At 36.2% G+C, this 20,805-nt stretch overlaps 1 protein-coding gene and 1 pseudogene across 7 annotated transcripts in view; one reads left to right on the plus strand and one right to left on the minus strand.

Annotated features, from left to right (window-relative positions):
* The window catches only part of Mllt10 (MLLT10 histone lysine methyltransferase DOT1L cofactor), a 200,014-nt gene that overhangs the window by 77,723 nt on the left and 101,486 nt on the right, over nt 1-20,805 (minus strand). The gene's annotated exons all lie outside the window — the stretch shown is intronic.
* Nucleotides 12,767-19,332, plus strand: LOC143379489 (iron-responsive element-binding protein 2-like; annotated as a pseudogene).

Raw genomic sequence — 20,805 nt, forward strand, 5'->3', positions numbered from 1 at the left:
TTGGCTATGATCTACATACTGTGGGGTCGGGCTCCAAATTCCTCAATAGGACACCCATAGCACAACAGTTAATAACTAGAATCAACAAATGGGACTTACTAAAACTAAAAAGTTTTTTCTCAGCAAAAGAAACAATAAGAGAGGTGAATAGGGAGCCTACGTCCTGGGAACAAATCTTTACTCCTCACACTTCAGACAGAGCCCTAATATCCAGAATATACAAAGAACTAAAAAAATTAGACAATGAGATAACGAATAACCCAATCAACAAATGGGCCAAGGACCTGAACAGAAATTTCTCAGAGGAGGACATACAATCAATCAACAAGTATATGAAAAAATGCTCACCATCTCTAGCAGTCAGAGAAATGCAAATCAAAACCACCCTAAGATACCATCTCACTCCAGTAAGATTGGCAGCCATTAGGAAGTCAAACAGCAACAAGTGCTGGCGAGGATGTGGAGAAAAGGGTACTCTTGTACATTGCTGGTGGGACTGCAAATTGGTGCAGCCAATTTGGAAAGCAGTATGGAGATTTCTTGGAAAGCTCGGAATGGAACCACCATTTGATCCAGCTATTCCACTACTCGGTCTATTCCCTAAAGACCTAAAAAGAGCACACTATAGGGACACTGCTACATCCATGTTCATAGCAGCACAATTCACAATAGCAAGACTGTGGAACCAACCTAGATGCCCTTCAATAGACGAATGGATAAAAAAAATGTGGCATTTATACACAATGGAGTATTACTCTGCATTAAGAAATGACAAAATCATAGAATTTGGAGGGAAATGGATGGCATTAGAGCAGATTATGCTAAGTGAAGCTAGCCAATCCCTTAAAAACAAATGCCAAATGTCTTCTTTGATATAAGGAGAGTTACTAAGAACAGAGTAGGGAAGAAGAGCATGAGAAGAAGATTAACATTAAACAGGGATGAGAGGTGGGAGGGAAAGGGAGAGAGAAGGGAAATTGCATGTAAATGGAAGGAGACCCTCAGGGGTATACAAAATTACATACAAGAGGAAGTGAGGGGAAAGGAGGGAAAATATAAGGGGGAGAAATGAATTACAGTAGAGGGGGTAGAGAGAGAAGAGGGGAGGGGAGGGGGGAGGGGGGATAGCGGAGGATGGGAAAGGCAGCAGAATACAACAGACTCCAGAATGGCAATATGTAAATCAATGTGCAACTGATGTGATTCTGCAATCTGTATATGGGGTAAAAATGGGAGTTCATATCCCACTTGAATCAAAGTGTGAATTATGATATATCAAAAACTATGTAATGTTTTGAACAACCTACAATAAAAATTAATTAAAAAAAAAAAAAAAAAAAGGAAGAGCATCAGAAAATAAACAAGTGAAAATAACTCAAAAACTTTTGCTGGGGTGGGGGGCCCTCTACCAGTAAGCTGTACTCTCAGTTCTATATTATTTTTTAAAAGATTTGGGGGGGGGGGGTCCTGAGGATTGAATCTAGGGGCACTTAATCACTGAATAATATCCCTAGCCTTCTGAATTTTTTATTTCAAAACATGGGCTCAATACATTCCCCAGGCTGGCCTTGAATTTGTGATCCTCTTGCCTCATCCTTGGCGTAGCTGGGTTAATAGACATGTACCACTGTCCCTGGTGACTTTTATTAATGAGTAAGAGTTGTTCAAAATAATAATAGGAACAATGTACATGATCTGTTATATACATGCACATGTAGTTTATGTATGTGTGAAATGAAAGGCAGCAATAATACTAGGAACTGAAGGCAGACTATTGGGAACATTTGATACTCAGACTAGTTCTTACACTATGATGGACTAGATTAGTTGTACAGCAAACTCTAGAACTACTTGAAAAGGTTTTTTAAAAAATTTTAAGCATAACTGATTTCCTAAAAAAAAAAATGAGGAAAAAATAAAATCATTTAAAATGCTTGATTAAAATCACAAAAGGTAGAAAAAAATATGGTGAACAAAAACAAGGCAATAAATAGAAAAGAGTAAAAAACTTACAATTGACCCAACTATATCAAGAATCACCTTATTCAACTTTTGTTTGGAGGATCTGTCCAATGGTGAGAGAGGTGTGTTGAAATCACCCATAATTATTGTGTTGTGGTCTATTTGATTCTTGAACTTGAGGAGAATTTGTTTTATGAACGTCGCAGCACCATTATTTGGTGCATAAATATTGATAATTTTGTTATCTCTTGTTGGTGAATGGTTCCTTTTAACAATATATAATGTCCTTCCTTATCCCTTTGGATTACCTTAGTCTTGAAGTCGATTTTATTCAATATGAGGATGGCCACCCCTGCTTGCTTGCAAGGACCGTGTGCGTGGTATATTTTTTCCCAACCTTTCACCTTCAGCCTGTGTATGTCTTTTCCAGTCAGATGTTTCTCCTGGAGGCAGCATATTGTTGGATTTGTTTTTTTAATCCATCTTACAAGTCTATGTTGCTTTATTGAAGAATTTAAACCATTAACGTTTAGAGTTACTATTGATATATGGTTTGTACTTCCAGCCATGTTTGATTATTTATCTTTTTTTTTTTTTTAATTTAGTTTGTTTCTCCATGATTAGCTTTCCCCCCTCCGTCTGTCTTTACTGAGGTACTTCCCACTGTTGGCTTTGGTTATTGTTTTTCATTTCTTCCTCATGTAGTGTTTTGCTCAAGATGCTTTGCAATGCTGGTTTTCTGGCTGCAAATTCTTTTAGCTTTTGTTTATCATGAAAGATTTTTATTTCGTTGCCATACCTGAAGCTTAATTTTGCTGGATACAAAATTCTTGGTTGGCATCCATTATCTTTCAGTGTTTGAAATACGTTGTTCCAGGATCTTCTCGCTTTCAGCGTCTGTGATGAAAAATCTGTTGTTAACCTTTTACCCCTGAATGTAATCTGCCTCCTTTCTCTTGTAGCTTTTAATATTATCTCCTTGTTCTGTATATTGGATATCTTCATAACAATGTGTCTTGGCGTTGGTGTACTTTGATTTTGTATGCTCGGTGTCCTGTATGCAACTACAATTTGTATATCTGTTTCCTTTATTATTTCTGGAAAGTTTTCTGTAATTATTTCATGTAGCAGGTTATTCATTCCCTTGGTTTGAATCTCTATACCTTCCTCTGCCCCGATGACTCTTAAATTTGGTTTTTTAACGTTATCACATATCTCTTGGATGTTTCTCTCGTGATTTTTAACCAGCCTATCTGAGTTGGCTAGACTCTTTTCAAGATGATATATTTTGTCTTCATTATCTGACGTTCTGGCTTCTACTTGCTCCACTCTATTAGTGATACTCTCATTTGAGATTTTAATTTGGTTTATAATTTCCTTCATTTCTAAGATTATTGTTTTATTCTTTTTTATAATCTCTATCTCCTGATAAAGATGCTTAACTTCTTCTTTTATCTGTTTATGTAATTCATTCTCAATGTGTTCTTTTGCTGCTTGAATTTGCTGTCTCGTATCCTCTTTAAGGTTCCATTCCATCTGTCTAAGGTATTCCTTGAGTTCTTTATGTGACCATTTTTCTGATGAATCTATATCCTCCTGAATATTTAGGCTGTCCTGCATTGTTTGTACTCCTTTTCTTCTTTGCTTTTTCATGTTGCTCATGTTGGTTCTAGTTCTGTGTGACTGCTGAGTTACTGTTACTCCTATAAATTTATTTGATACTTGGGAGGAAAGGTATTATAAGGGAAGGGAAGAAGTCACCAGAGAGAATGAGAGTAAGCAGGTAGAATTCAAGGAAGGGGGAATAAGAGAATTGAAAAGAAATGAAAAGACAGAAGAAGAAAGAAGAGAATAGAAAATTAAAAAGAATTAAAAAGAAATAATAATAGTAATAATAAAAATGAAAATTAATATTAAAAAATAAAATAAAATAAAATGAATTTTAAAAAATTTAAAAAAACAACAACAACAAAACCAAAACAAAACAAAAACAAAAACAAACAAAAAAATTTTTTTAATAAATGCAGTCTTAGACTTTGATTCACTATTCTTCCAGTAGGTGGAGCTGTGTCCACCGGGCCAAGCTTCTCCTCTCAGTAGGCGGGAGCCAGTCACTGTGCAGCAGCTCTTCCTCCCGGACTGCGCAGGTCTCCAATCCTGAGTGCACCAGTGACGCTCACCACACTACTGGCTACAGGCCAGGTCTGCTGCTCCTGTGAGCCCTGTTTTCATGAACGCCTGGGCACATTCTCCCTGTTTGCCATTCCCTTGGACCCTAAGTTTGTAGAGCTTGGGGCTAAGAGCCCCCAACGAATTTGATTGCCCTCTGGTAGCCACGCCCCCGGAAGCTGGTGCAAGAGACCTCAGTTGTCAGCACTGGTGGTAGCAGTAGCTGGGAGTTCGGTGCAGCGGGTCCTGGGCCACTCCTGATTACCCCGTGCGGGCAGGGCTGTTCGAAGAGCCAGGCGGGCGGGAGCTGTTCACACGAGGGGTGGGTCGTCGTTTGCAGCGCCAAACCGGCGAGGGTGGGGTGGGGTGGTCGGTCGTTTGCAGCGCCGAGCCGCCAGAGGCGGTTCACAGAGCCGGGTGTCGGGGGCCCAGGCAGTCCGTGGCGGTCCGCAGGTTCCCTGCAATGTGTGGGCAGCGGCAGTTCTGCAGCGGCCAGCGGGACTGTGCCCCTGCGGGAGCTGTTCACAGGAGCGCGGGGGTGGGGGGTGAGGGGGTGGGGGTTGTCATTTGCAGCGCCGAACCGGCGGGGGGGTGATGGTCTTTTGCAGCGCCGAACCGCCAGAGGCCGTTCACAGAGCCGGGTGGCGGGGGTCCAGGCAGGCCGCGGCCCTTTGTACGGTCGCTGCAGATCGGCGGTGGCCGGAGGGACTGTGTCCCTGCTCCGAGTTGCCGAGATTCACTCGTCTGAGACAAACTGACCCCTCCAATAAACTTACTAATTCCTGGCAGGTCTCCTTTCAGCGGAATTTTGATGGAAGTTTCTCAGAAGGTCGCATGTAGGAGTATTAATGGGACTCTCTGATCCCGTTACTGCGGAGGCATTGAGGGTGCTGTCTATAGAACTCAATACCACAATCAATAACCTAGACTTAACTGACATATATAGAATATATCAACCATCATCAAGTGGATATACTTTTTTCTCAGCAGCACATGGATCCTTCTCAAAAATAGACCATATATTATGCCATAGGGCAACCCTCAGTAAATATAAAGGGGTGAAGATAATTCCATGCATTTTATCCGATCATAATGGAATGAAAATGGAAATCAATGATAAAAGAAGGATGGGAAAATCCTATATCACATGGAGAATGAACAATATGTTATTGAATGATCAAGGGGTTACAGAAGACATAAAAGAGGAAATTAAAAAATTCTTAGAGATAAATGAAAATACAGACACAACTTATCGGAATCTATGGGACACAATGAAAGCAGTTTTAAGAGGGAAATTTATCGACTGGAGATCATTCCTCAAAAAAAGGAAAAACCAACAAATAAATGAGCTCACACTTCAACTCAAAGCCCTAGAAAAGGAAGAACAAAACAACAGCAAGTGCAGTAGAAGGCAAGAAATAATTAAAATCAGAGTGGAAATCAACGAAATTGAAACAAAAGAAACTATTGAAAAAATTAACAAAACTAAAAGTTGGTTCTTCGAAAAAATAAATAAGATTGACAGACTCTTAGCCATGCTAACGAAGAGGAGAGAGAACTCAAATTACTAACATACGGGATGAAAAAGGCAATATCACAACAGATGCTACAGAAATACAGAAGACAATCAAAAATTATTTTGAAAACCTATATTCCAATAAAATAGAAGATAGTGAAGACATCGATAAATTTCTTAAGACATATGATTTGCCCAGACTGAGTCAGGAGGATACACACAATTTGAGCAGACCAATATCAATGGATGAAATTGAAGAAACAATCAAAAGACTACCAACCAAGAAAAGCCCAGGACCGGATGGGTGTACAGCTGAGTTTTACAAAACCTTTAAAGAAGAATTAATACCAATACTTTTCAAGTTATTTCAGGAAACAGAAAAAGAGGGAGCTCTTCCAAATTCATTCTATGAGGCCAACATCACGTTGATTCTGAAACCAGATAAAGACACCTCAAAGAAAGAAAACTACAGACCAATATCTCTGATGAACCTAGATGCAAAAATCCTCAATAAAATTCTGGCGAATCGGATACAAAGGCACATCAAAAAAATTGTGCACCATGATCACGTAGGATTCATCCCTGGGATGCAAGGATGGTTCAATATATGGAAATCAATAAATGTTATTCACCACATCAATAGACTTAAAGATAAGAACCATATGATCATCTCAATAGACGCAGAAAAAGCATTCAACAAAGTACAGCATCCCTTTATGTTCAAAACATTAGAAAAACTAGGGATAACAGGAAATTACCTTGATATTGTAAAAGCTATCTATGCTAAGCCTCAGGCCAGCATCATTCTGAATGAAGAAAAATTGAAGGCATTCCCTCTAAAATCTGGAACAAGACAGGGATGCCCTCTATCACCACTTCTATTCAATATAGTTCTCGAAACACTGGCCAGAGCAATTAGACAAACGAAAGAAATTAAAGTCATAAAAATTGGAAAAGAAGAACGTAAATTATCACTATTTGCGGATGACATGATTATATACCTAGAAGACCCAAAAGAGTCTACAAAAAAACTACTAGAACTAATAAACGAATTCAGCAAAGTGGCAGGATATAAAATCAACACGCATAAATCAAAGGCATTTCTGTATATCAGCGACAAAACTTCTGAAACGGAAATGAGGAAAAACACTCCATTCACAATATCCTCAAAAAAAATAAAATACTTGGGAATCAACCTAACAAAAGAGGTGAAAGATTTATACAATGAAAACTACAGAACCCTAAAGAGAGAAGTAGAAGAAGATCTTAGAAGATGGAAAAATATACCCTGCTCATGGATAGGCAGAACTAACATCATCAAAACGGCGATATTACCAAAAGTTCTCTATAGGTTTAATCCGATGCCAATCAAAATCCCAAAGGCATTGCTTGTAGAAATAGATAAAGCAATCATGAAATTCATATGGAAAAATAAAAGACCCAGAATAGCAAAAGCAATTCTAAGCAGGAAGTGTGAATCAGGCGGTATAGCGATACCAGATTTCAAACTATATTACAGAGCAACAGTAACAAAAACAGCATGGTACTGGTACCAAAACAGGCGGGTGGACCAATGGTACAGAATAGAGGACACAGAGACTAATCCACAAAGTTACAACTATCTTATATTTGATAAAGGGGCTAAAAGCATGCAATGGAGGAAGGATAGCATCTTCAACAAATGGTGTTGGGAAAACTGGAAATCCATATGCAACAAAATGAAACTGAACCCCCTTCCCCTCACCATGCACAAAAGTTAACTCAAAATGGATCAAGGACCTTGATATCAAATCAGACGCTCTGCGTCTGATAGAAGAAAAAGTTGGCTCCAATCTACATATTGTGGGGTCGGGCTCCAAATTCCTCAATAGGACACCCATAGCACAAGAGTTAATAACAAGAATCAACAAATGGGACTTACTTAAACTTAAAAGCTTTTTCACAGCAAGAGAAACAATAAGAGAGGTAAATAGGGAGCCTACATCATGGGAACAAATTTTTACTCCTCACACTTCAGATAGAGCCCTAATATCCAGAATATACAAAGAACTCAAAAAATGAGACAATAAGATAACAAATAACCCAATCAACAAATGGGCCAAGGACCTGAACAGACACTTCTCAGAGGAGGACATACAATCAATCAACAAGTACATGAAAAAATGCTCACCATCTCTAGCAGTCAGAGAAATGCAAATCAAAACCACCCTAAGATACCATCTCACTCCAGTAAGATTGGCAGCCATTATGAAGTCAAACAACAACAAGTGCTGGAGAAGATGTGGGGAAAAGGGTACTCTTGTACATTGCTGGTGGGACTCAAACTAGTTCGGCCAATTTGGAAAGCAGTATGGAGATTCCTGGGAAAGCTGGGAATGGAACCACCATTTGACCCAGCTATCGCCCTCCTCAGACTATTCCCTGAGGACCTTAAAAGAGCATACTATAGGGATACTGCCACATCAATGATCATAGCAGCACAATTCACAATAGCTAGACTGTGGAACCAACCCAGATGCCCTTCAATGGATGAATGGATTAAAAAAATGTGGCATCTATACACCATAGAGTATTACGCAGCAATAAAAAATGACAAAATCATGGAATTCGCTGAGAAATGGATGGCACTAGAGCAGATTATGCTTAGTGAAGCTAGCCAATCCCTAAAAAACAAATACCAAATGTCTTCTTTGATATAATGAGAGCAACTAAGAATAGAGCAGGGAGGAAGAGCAGGAAGAAAAGATTAACATTAAACAGAGACATGAGGTGGGAGGGAAAGGGAGAAAAAAGGGGAATTGCATGGAAATGGAGGGAGACCCTCATTGTAATACTAAATTACATATAAGAGGTTGTGAGGGAAATGGGAAAATAAATAAGTTGAGAAATGAATTACAGTAGATGGGATAGAGAGAGAAGATGGGAGGGGAGGGGAAGGGGGATAGTAGAAGATAGGAAAGGTAGCAGAATACAACAGTTACTAGTATGGCATTATGTAAAAATGTGGATGTGTAACAGATATGATTCTGCAATCTGTATTTGGGGTAAAAATGGGAGTTCATAACTCACTTGAAGCTAATGTATGCTAATGTATGAAATATGATATGTCAAGAGCTTTGTAAGGTTTTGAACAACCAATAAAGAAAAAAAAAAAGAATCACTTTAAGCATCAATTCTCTAAATACTCCAAAAGAAAACAAAGATGACCCCATAAAAATCCAAGAACTAATTATATAGGATTTGTTGTTACATATTCATACAAACAATTATCTGACAATATAATTTGGTCAATAACATTCTATAGTATTTCCCTTCTTCCTCTCTTCCTCCTTCCCTCTGGTCCTGTTCCTCTACCATACTAATTTCCCTTTGATTTCCATAAGATTTCTCTACCACCTCCAACTTTGCTTCCCTTTGTCCTATCTTCCGCATATGCACAGAAAATATATGACCACCGACTTTCTGAGGTTTGGCTTATTCTGCCCAACAATAATATTCTCTAGTTCCATCCATTTTTCTGAAAATGACATAATTTCATTTTTCTTTATGACTGAATAAAATTTTACTGTGTCTATATGCCACATTCTTTATCTATTCATTGACTAATGGATACCAGGGCTGGTTCTATAATTTGGCTATATTGTGAACTGTGCTGCTATTTAAAAAATCATGGGTATGCATGTATTGCTACAGCATGATGATTGTGTTTGTGTGTGTTGGTGCACATGTGCACACATGCACATGTACCAGTGCACCCAGAGGTGCTTTGCCACTGAAGTTCATCTCAGGCCCATTTAAAAAAAAAAAAAAAAAAAAAAAAATTTTTTTTTTTTTTTTTTTTTTTTTAATTTTGAGACAGAATCTCACTAAATTGCTGAGGCTGGTCTCACACTTACAATCCTCCTGTCTTGGCCTCTTAAGGTTGCTGGTATTGTAGGGGCGCGCCACCAAGTGATATAGCTGGGTCTTAAGGTAATTCCATTCCAAGTCTTCTGAAGAACATCTATACTGATTTCCATAGTGATTGTACTAATTTACAATCCCACCAACAATATAAAAATGCTCCTTTTTTCTCTACATCCTTGTCAGCATTTATTATTGTTTGTATTCTTGATAACTACTATTATGACTGGCATACAATAAAATTTCAGTGTGCATTTATTTCATCCACATTTCCCTTATAAGAGAGAAGTTGAATTTTTTTCATGTATTTGTTAAGCCATTTGTATTTCTTCTTTTAAAAAATGTCTGTTTAGTGCATTTCTCCAACTGGGTTATTAGGGTGTTGCTCACTCGCTTGTTCGTTCTTTTCTCTCTTTCTTGATTTTTTTTTTTTTTGTTGTTTGTTTTTGGAGTTCTTTGTATATATTCTGAATCTTAAGGATAGAAGAGAAGCTAGCAGAGATTTTCTCCTATTTTGTATATTCTCTCTTTAAGAAACCTACTTTAAATATAGGCATACATACTTTGAAAAAATAGATGGAGAAAAATATACTATGCTAACATTAATTCCCCCATCCCCAAACAGGAGTACTTAATATTAAATCTGAATAAACCAGAGTAAAGAAATTTAACAGGGATAGAGAGGGATATTATATAATGATAAAGGTGTCAATAATTCCAATGTATATGACTAATAATAAAGCATCAAAATATGTGAGGCAAAAACTGATAGAATTGCAAGGAGAAATAAATGAATCTCTACAGTAGTTGAAAACTTAACAGTCTTCTACCCTAAATGGACAGATCCAACAAGTAAAAAATCAGTTAATGATATAACTGAACTGAAAACACATCTTAACAAATCTGAAAACATGTAAGTCATATATTCCTTGCACTTAACAACAGAATTAAAATGATAATAAAACAACATAAAGAGATTTAACAAACAAATAATAAAAGGATTAAAAAGGAATACTATGAACAATTCCATGCCACCAAAATATTGGCAATAGGGTGAATGAACCCAGGGGTGCTTAACCACTGAGTCACATTCCCAGAACTTTTTATTTTTTCTTTTGAGACAAGATCTGACTAAATTGCTTAAGGCCTCATTAAATTGCTGAGGCTGGCCTCAAACTTGTGATCCTCCTACCCCGGCCTCCCAAGTCACTGGGATTACAAATGTGCACCACCACACATGTTGAGAGGGATCTTAACCTAAATAGTCCTATATCAAAGAAACTGAACTGTGGTTATCTACATCTATTTAAAAAATTTATCTTTCTCTCCCAGTGGTAGGCATTCACTGAGCTATATCCCCAACTTTTACTTCTTGAGTGTGCTTCAGTAATTTTTACCTTCTCCTTACCCTTTCTTTCCCCTGATCAATATGGCTAAAGGTTTATGAATTCTGTTTATCTTCTAAAATGATAAAACTTTTGGATTCATTGATTGATTTTTCTGCATTTTTATGTTCTGTATTAATTAATAGTGTAATTTTTTTTCTACTTTCTACTGTTTTTCTTTTTCTAAAACTTTAAGGTAGAAAGTGATAAAATTTATTTAGCCTTTTTCTAATATAAGCAATACAAAATTAAATCTTATATTTAGAACTTTTAGATTCACAGTAAAATTGAGCAGAAAGTTCTGACATATCTTTCTATCCCCACTCTTATATGATATCTCCAACCAGAGTGGTAAAATTTGTTACAACTGATGAATCTACCGACCCATCATTCTCACCCAAAGTTCATAGTTTACTTTAGAGTTCACTCTAATGTGTTCAATCTAGTATACACCATTTTATTATCTTTTTATTATTTTATTATCATTTTATTTTAGTGGTTTCACTACCCTAAAAATCTTCTGTGCTCTATCTGTGTGTCCCTCTATCCAAATAACCCTTGGCAACCACCAATCTCTTCACTGGTTACTCTTCCCTTTACCACACTGTCATTTAATTGGAATCAGATAGCATGCAGCCTTTTAAGATTGGTTCCTTTCACTTGGTAATACGTAGTTAAGTTTCTTACGCATTTTTTTTTCGTTTTTTTCGAGACTTGCTGGCTCATTTCTTTTTAGCATAAGCCTTGAACACAAAAGCTTATCCATTTGCCCGCTGAAATTAGTTGTATCAACTTTTTTGATTTTGTAGTTATGAAAAATGCTGCTAGAACCAACCATATGCAGGTTTTTGCGTGGGCATCCATACTAGGATGTAAGAGCAGATATTCTTGCTTTTCTTCCTCATTGTAGCGGGAAAGATTTGAGTTTCTCACCCATTAAGTATGATGTTAGCTGTGTAATTTTGTAAATGTTCTTTATCTAAAGTTGAGGAAGTTCTCTACTTCTAGTTTGCTAGGAGTTTTTAATCATGAATGAGTATTGATTTCCTCAAATACCTTTTTCACATCTGTTGACATGAGCACTTTTCTTTTGCTTGTTGATGTGATATATTATACTGAGTTTCAAATGTTGAACCAACTTTAGTACCAGGGATAAATCCCACTTGGTTGTGATATATAACTCTTTTTCTACATTGTTGGATTCGATTTGCTAATATTTTGTTGAGGACTTTCCCATTTTTATTCAGGATAGAGACTGAATTGTAGTGTTCTTTAATGCTTTCATGTAGCTCTGATATTAGGTGATGTATATTTGATATTAAGCATGACAGAATGAGTTACAAAGTATTCCTTCTGATTTTGTCTTCTGGAAGAGATTGGAGAGAACTGATATGCTTTCTTTAAAAAAAATGTATATATTATATACATACACTCACACATATACACACACACATCTTTAGTTGTAGATAGACACAATAACTATATTTTATTTATTTATTTTTATGTGATGCTAAGGATCGAGCCTAGTGCCTCACATGTCCTAGGCGAAAGCGCTCTACCACTGAGCCACAATCCCAGCCCTGAGAATTGGTATAATTTCTGCAATGTTTGGTAGAACCCACCAGTAAACCCATCTGGGCATGGTAGTTTCGGTTTTCAAAGATTATTAGTGATTGATACAATTTCTTTAATACACATAAGCCTATTGGGAGACTGCTTCCTTCCTTCCTCCCTTGCCAGACCGCCTGTCTTCATCCCCCTCTTCCTGACCCAGCCTCCCCCTCCTTCCCCCCACCGGCCCCTCCCGGCAGGGATAATATGGTCTCTGGCGATGGACGCCCCAAGTGCAGGATATGCCTTTAAGTACCTTATTGAAACATTAAATGGCAATTCAAGTAAGAAGTTCTTCAATGTACCTAAACTTGGAGGCACCAAGTATGATGTTCTGCCTTACTCAATACGGGTCCTGTTGGAAGCTGTTGTACGAAATTGTGATGACTTTTATTGAAAAAGAAAGATGTTATGAACATTTTAGACTGGAAAACCAAGCACAGCATTGTTGAAGTGCCCTTTTTCCCTGCCCATGTTCTTCTCTGAGATTTTACTGGAATACCAGCAATGGTGGATTTTGCTGCTATGAGGGAAGCAGTGAAAACTCTTGGAGGTGATGCTAAAAAAGTCCACCCTGCCTGTCCGACAGATCTCACAGATGACCATTCTTTACAAGTTGACTTCAGTAAATGTGCAATATAGAATGCGCCGAATCCTGGAGGTGGTGACCTACAGAAAATAGCAAAGATTTCTCCACTTAAAATGCAGCCTAAGAAGTTTCCATGCAGAGGCCAGACTACCTGGCAAGGATTCTGCGATTCTGGAGAACTAGGCCAAAACTCAGGAACATTTTCTTCACAGATTGACAATATACCCATCTATGTCCTTTTCATTTGCAACCAGTGCCTGAGTATGAGAATGTTTTTGTTAATATTTATTACTGGGCTGGGGATGTGGCTCAAGCGGTAGCGCGCTCGCCTGGCATGCGTGCGGCCCGGGTTCAATCCTCAACACCACATACAAAGAAAGATGTTGTGTCTGACAATAATTAAAAAATAAATATTAAAAAATTCTAAAAAAAAGAAATATTTATTACTGCTAGTTAATTTTTATTAACAATAATAAATATTATTAATATTTTAAAAAATACATACGCCTATTCAGTAATGTATTTCTTTTTGTTTGAATTTTGGAAGACTGTCTTTTAAGGAAGTGGTGCACTTCATCTAGGTTATCAAATTTATTGGCGTGGAAGCTAGGTAGTGGGGTGCATGCATATCCGAACATATCGGGAGGCTATGTTAGGAAGACCACTAGCTCAAGGCCAGCCTCAGCCATTTAGTGAGGGATGTGGTTCAGCAGCTAAGCGCCCCTGGGTTCAATCCCAGGGTGTAAGAATAAATAAATTTATGAAATAAATAAATTAGCTTGGGCTAAGCACAGCACTTACCTAGCACGTGAAAGGGACTGGGTTCTATCCTCAGCACCACATAAAAATAAATAAAAATAAAGGTATTGTATCCATCTACAACTAAAAATATTTTTTTAATGAATTTTTTTTAAAAAAGAGAACTCCTAGCCTCAACTGCTTTAGAAGTGTTCAGAAGTCAGGCCTAGAAATAATAACAAACCTATCTATACCAAGTCTTCTAGAAAAGAAAGGGTGAAATACTTAAAACTCATTCATTCTAAGAAGGTCAGCATTACTTTCACACTGAAACCAAACAAAAAATTGTAAGAAAAGCATAAGCCAATATACCTCTTAAACATAGATGTTAATAGTTCCTTAAAATTAAAAAAAAGAATTTAATAAGTAAAAAATGATAATACACCATCAACACCAAGTAACAATCATCTCAAGAATCCAAGGTTGTTTTTAACATTAGAAAATCACCCAATATAATGCATTATATTAACATACTAAAAACTCCATGCAATCATTTCAATATATATAATTTTAAAATACAGAAAAAATATTTGACAAAATTCAATATCCACAGCTGATAAGAGCCTACAGAATAGGATAAAATCTTTACGACACACATCTCAGATAGAGCACTAACCTCCTAGATATATAAAGAACTCATAAAACTTCACACATTCACACACACACACACAATGACCCAATCACTAAATGAACTAAGGAACTGAACAGACACCTCACAGAAGAAGAAATAGAATTGTAGAACAAACATATGAAAAAATGTTCATCATCTCTAGCAATTAGACAAATGCAAATGTTAAGATTTCATCTCACTCCAGTCAGAATGGCAATTATCAAGACCACAAACAAAGACTGGAGTTGTGGCTCAGTGGTAGAACGCTCAACCTAGCCCAAGAGTGAGGTCCTGGGTTTCATCCTCAGCACCACATAAAAATAAATAAAATAAAGATATTGTGTCCAACTACAACTAAAAAATAAACATTTTTAAAAAAAAGAAGAAGAAGAATACAAGCAAGGGGTTGGAGGATTGTGGCTCAGTGGTAGAGTACTTGCCTAGTATGTGTGAGGCATTGGGTTGGATTCTCAGCGCCCCCATAAAAATAAAATTTTAAAAAAGGTCCATTGGCAACAAATATTATATACATATATTAGTTGACAGTTAAAATTTTTTAAAAAGTCCATTGGCAACAAATATTATATACATATATTAGTTGACAGTTGTATACAAATGAAGAAGAATACAAGCAAGGCCAGGCACAGTGGCACATGCCTGTATCCCAGCAGCTTGGGAGGCTGAGATAGGAGGCCTGCAAGTTCAAAGCCAGTCTCAGCAATGGCGAGGCCCTAAACAACTCGTTGAGACCCTGTCTCTAAATAAGATACAAAACAGGACTGGGGGTGTGGCTCAGTGGTTGAGTCCCCCTGAGTTCAATCCCTGGTACCAAAAGGGGGAAAGAAAGAAGAAGAAGGAAGGAGGAGGAGGAAGGAGGAGAAAGAGGAAGGAGAAGGAGGAAGGAGGAGAGAAAGGAGGGAGAAGGAGGAGGGAGAAGGAGGAAGGAGAAGGAAGAAGGAGGAAGAAGGAGGAGGAGGAGGAGGAGGAGGAGCAGCAATAAGAAGTGTTAGCAAGGATGTGGGGGGAAATGTACACTCATACATTGCTGGTGGGACTGCAAACTGGTGCAACCACTATGGAAAGCAATATGGAGATTCCTCAAAAACTTTGGAATGAAACCAACATTTGACCCAGATATCCCACTCCTTGGTTTATACCCAAAGGATTTAAAATCAGCATACTACAGTGACACAGCCACATCAATGTTAACAGCAGTACAATTCAAAATAACTAAACTACGGAATGAACCTAGATGCCCTTCAACAGATGGATGAATAAAGAAAATGTGGTACAAATACACAATTGAACATTAAAGCCTTAAAGAAGAACAAAATTATGGCATCTGAAGGTAAATAGACAGACCTGGAGAATATCATGCTAAGCGAAATAAGCCAAACCAAACACCAAAGGCCAAGTGTTTTCTCTGAGAATCGGATGCTGACCCATAAGGAGATTGGGGTGGGTGGGTGAAGGGACTTTGGATTGTGCAGAGGGGGCGGGTGTGGGGATGGAAAGGATGGTGAAATGAAACAGACATTATTACCCTATATATATATATATGTATGATTATACTACTAGTGTGACTCTGCAACATGCGCAGCCAGAGAAATGAGAAGTGATGCTCCGTTTTTATACAACCTGTCAAAATGCATTCTACTGCCATGCATAACTAATTAGACCAAATTTTAAAAATCAAAGGAAAAAAACTATCAGGGAAGCTCTATCTCAAAATAAACAAAGGGGGGGGGGTGGAGGCTCGGGATGTGGTTCAGTAGTTAAGTAACCCTGGACTCAATCCCCAGGACCAAAAACAACTTTCAGCAAACTAAAACTTCTTCAACATAATATGTAACACTTAAAAGTTGAATACTTCCCCCTAATGTTAAAAAAAAAAAAATCCACTCTCACTATTTCTGTTCAACATTACACTGGGGTTTCTGGTAAATCTAAGAAACAAAATAAAGGCATCTAGATAGGAAAGAACCAAGTAAAATCATCATATTCACAGATAATATGATCATCTATTAAGAAAATCCTATGGAATCAATAACCTCCTAAAATAGAAAAGAGTTTTGGCAAAGTTGCAGGAGATAAGATCAACAAAAAGAAATCAACTAGATTACTATATACTAGCAAACAATCAGAAATTGACATTTTTAAAAATTCTACTTACAATGGCATCAATTAACAAAATGTTTAGCAATAAAGCCAAAAATAAAAAACAAAAGTACAAGACTTGTTCACTCATTTCTGAGATTAAAGACTTAAATAAATACAGTGATATAATGGCATCAGAAGACTCAATATTAAGATATTAATTCTCTCAAGAATATTCTATAGATTGAAAGCAGTTCCAATCAAAATGTCAGCAGTCTAGTTTCTACAAACTGACAATCTTATTTTAAAATTCTAAAAATGCAAAGAACTGACAGAGGATGTACCTCAGTCACAGAATGTTTCATAACATGCTTTGAGGCCCCTGGTTAAATTGCTAGTGCCACAAAAACAAACTACAAAAAACAAACAACTTTCGGGGAGAGGAGACGACAATGTTGAAGGATGAACTCTACCTAATCTAAACCGGTTAGTTCACAATAGACCATATAACTAAACAGAAAACTTAAAAATATAAAACATCTAGAGGAAAACATAAAAAATTAAGAATACCCAGGTATTCCAATCCTTGTAATAACATGCAAAAGAAATGAAAGCTTATGTCATATATATATATATATATATATATATATATATATATATATATGAATGACTGTAACAATGTTCACAGCAGCTTTATTTTTAATAACTCTAAACTGGAAACAACCCGAATGTCCATCAATTACAGAACAGATAAACTATGGTATAGCCATATAACAGAATAGTAGTCAGCAATAGAAATAAATGAACTAGTAAAACACAGAACATGGATAAATCTCAAAATAATTATGCTAAGTTAAATAAGCTAGTCCAAAATAAAACTGTTCACACTGTGTATGTTTCCAATTGCTAATCTTTTAGAAATTAAAACTAATTTAGTGATAGTGGACCAGTAGGTGATGGAGCAGGGGTGGGAACAGGAAGACAGAGAGGAGGAAATTAAAAGGAATCATATGGAAACTTTTGTCTATGACTGTGGTGATAGTTTATATCAAAATTTACCAAATTTTCTACTTTAAATATATGTAACTTATTACAAATCAATTATACCTCAATAATGGTTAACAAAAGATTCAAAGTATTTGATACATTAAATTTTTGAATGCCTTTATTGTCAGATTCATAGTTTCTTCAAAATTAAAAAAATTTACAAATATAAAAATTCTAAAAATTTAAAGTTTAGATTGTAAATACAATTATCTTGCTGAATAATACAGGGAAAGAACAAAGTGATAACAACTTTTTGTTAAAAATGCATAGTGATACCCAGGCAAGTTGGTACATGCTTAGCCCAGCAACTTGAGAGGATGAAGCAGGAAACTGGCAAGTTGGGAGGCCAGCCTCACCCCCAACTTAGGGAGACCCTGTGTCAAAATAAAAGGACTGGGGTTGTAGTTCAGAGGCAAAGTACTCCTGGGTTCAACTCCCAGTATGTATCTACGGATGTTTCAATAAATAATGAAGTGGGGCTGAGGTTGTGGCTCAGCAGTAAAGTGCTTGCCTAACACATGTGAGGCCCTGGGTTTGATCATCAGCACCACATAAAAATAAAGATATTACAACTAAAAAAATAAATAAATAAAAATTGATTAAATAAATAGGTAGGCAAGCAAGCAAGTAAATAAATAAATAAATAATGAAGTGGTTAAAATTGACATTTGGATTTCATTATAAAAAAGTTCTAAACATTTCTTTGATCTTCTAAAAATATTTAAAATGGCCAAGTAAGGAGGTTCATGCTGTAATCCCATCGATTATTTTTGCTGAAGCAAAAGAATCCCAAATTCACTGCCAGACAGGGCACCTTAGTGAAACCTGGCCTCAAAATAAAATTAAAAGGACTGGAAATGTAGAGTAGTCATAGAGCACTTGCCTAGCATATGCAAGGCCCTAATTCAATTCCCATAACTGGAAAAAAACAAAAAGGAAGAAACACAAAAACTTACACATCACAAAGAAATTATTTTACAAAAAATAGTTTTGTTCTATATTCTAAAAGTCTTGAGGTTGAGGTTGTGGCTTAGTGGTAGAGCGCTTGCTTGCCTATCATATGTGAGGCAATGGGTTCAATTCTAAGCACCACATATAAATAAATAAAATATAGATCCATTGACAACTAAAAACTATTTTTTTAAAAAGTCTTACAAAAACAATATGAAAAGGACATTTATGGTTACTTGGACTTCAATGTATATAATTAAATTTATTATAATAATAAACTAAAACCCTAAATTTTCTTATGAACCTTGCCACTCTATTTATATAAAGACCATTTTTAATAATAAAGAGAAAAGCACTTGTCTTTAAAGTAAATACATATATATATATATATATATATATATATATATATATATATATGAAAGTTAACAAATAACTTTAAAGGTATACTTAAAACTTAGGTCCTTCTTTATTCTCTCCCAAAGAACTGTAAGAAGAGACTGAAGAAACCTGATAAGTATCTGGTGTACAAAAAAAAAGCTGAGAAAAAAAATACATTTAAAAGTCATCCAAATTTTAAGACTTAAAATTGTGAGTTATTTACAAAGATGGTAAAAACAACTAAGTTATAATAATGATGAAAAGTAAAATACTGAATAAAGACTACCTTGTTTTTTCTTCTATTAGTGGGGACTGAATCACAGATGCTCTATCTAAATTACATCCCCAGCCTTTTTATTTTGAGATTTTCCTGCCTCAGCCTCCTGAGTAATAGGATTACAGACATGCACAACCTCACTGTGAACTGTGGTTTATAAGCATCTAAGATATTTTTTAGAAAAATAACTAACATCAAGCAAATCTTCATTAGGTCAAGAGCAAAGACTTTCTCCCCTTATCTTCCTTGGCAATATCCTACTGTACTATGGAGAAAAGAAAACTGGTTCAAAAAGTCTACAAAGACTATAAATAGGGAATATAAGCAGAGGCAACCACAATCAAAGATACAAGCCATCTCTACCTGTTTTTATCATTTTTTTTAGTTGCTGATGAACCTTTATTCATTTATTTATATGCAGTCTGGGAATTAAACCCAGTGTCTCACATGCAAGGCAAGTGCTCTACCCCAGCCCTGTTCTTATCATATTAAAGAACTCTTAAAACAAGTTCCTACAGACATCAAATCCCATGTGTTCCATCAAATCCTTTTTTATATAAGAACTTAGTACCAATAAACAAAACCCACAAACATAAATACCCCAAAGTCAGTCACAAAAAGCTAAGTATTCTTATACCTTTATGCTCGTTCTGATAATAATCTTAGTGATTAATAAAAAAAAAAATCCCAATTTGTTCTTAACAATATTTATTTATTCATGTATCACTAGTCATTCACTACCATGGTTATAAATGGCTTGTTTGAAAATATTATGCTAGTGTACTATAGTTATAGTATTTAAAAGATCACAGTAATGCTACATTTAATATGACATCACACTAAATTTGTTTGCTTGTTGCTAATTTCTTTCTACAGGGGATTGAACTCAGGGGCACTTAACCACTGAGAAACATCTGTAGCTATATACATATATATATATATATATATGTATATATATATACATATATATATGTATGTATACACACACACACACACACACACACACACAATTTAGAGACAGGGTTTCAATTTCACCAAATTGCTGAGGCTGGCTTTGAATTTGTGCTCCTTCTGCCTCAGTCTCCCTAACTACTGGAATTACAGGCCTGCACCACTGTGCCCAGCTCTTGTTGCTAATTTCTAACCTTAAAAATGTTTAGAGTCCAAAAGGGTTAAAAGTTGTATATATAAAATACAATTAAAACTTGATGCAAACTTCAAGAATAAAGAAGTAAAATGTGATTTTTTTTCCCCCCTGGTACTGGAGATTAAACCCAGGGATGCTCTACCATTGAGATATATTCCTAAACATTTTTTTTTTTTTTTAAACAGGGTCTTGCTAGTTTTTGAGACTGGTCTCAAACTTGTAATCCTCCTACTTCAGACTTCTTAAAATGGAATTTAAAAAAAAAAGTACAGAAGATAGAACAAAATTTTAAAATGTGTAATCAAAACTGGCTAACAAGCTGGATATAGTAATTCATTCCTGTAATCTCAGGTACTTGGAAGGCT

The sequence above is a fragment of the Callospermophilus lateralis genome, chromosome 13 (genome assembly GCF_048772815.1).
Source record: "Callospermophilus lateralis isolate mCalLat2 chromosome 13, mCalLat2.hap1, whole genome shotgun sequence".
NCBI lineage: Eukaryota > Metazoa > Chordata > Mammalia > Rodentia > Sciuridae > Callospermophilus > Callospermophilus lateralis.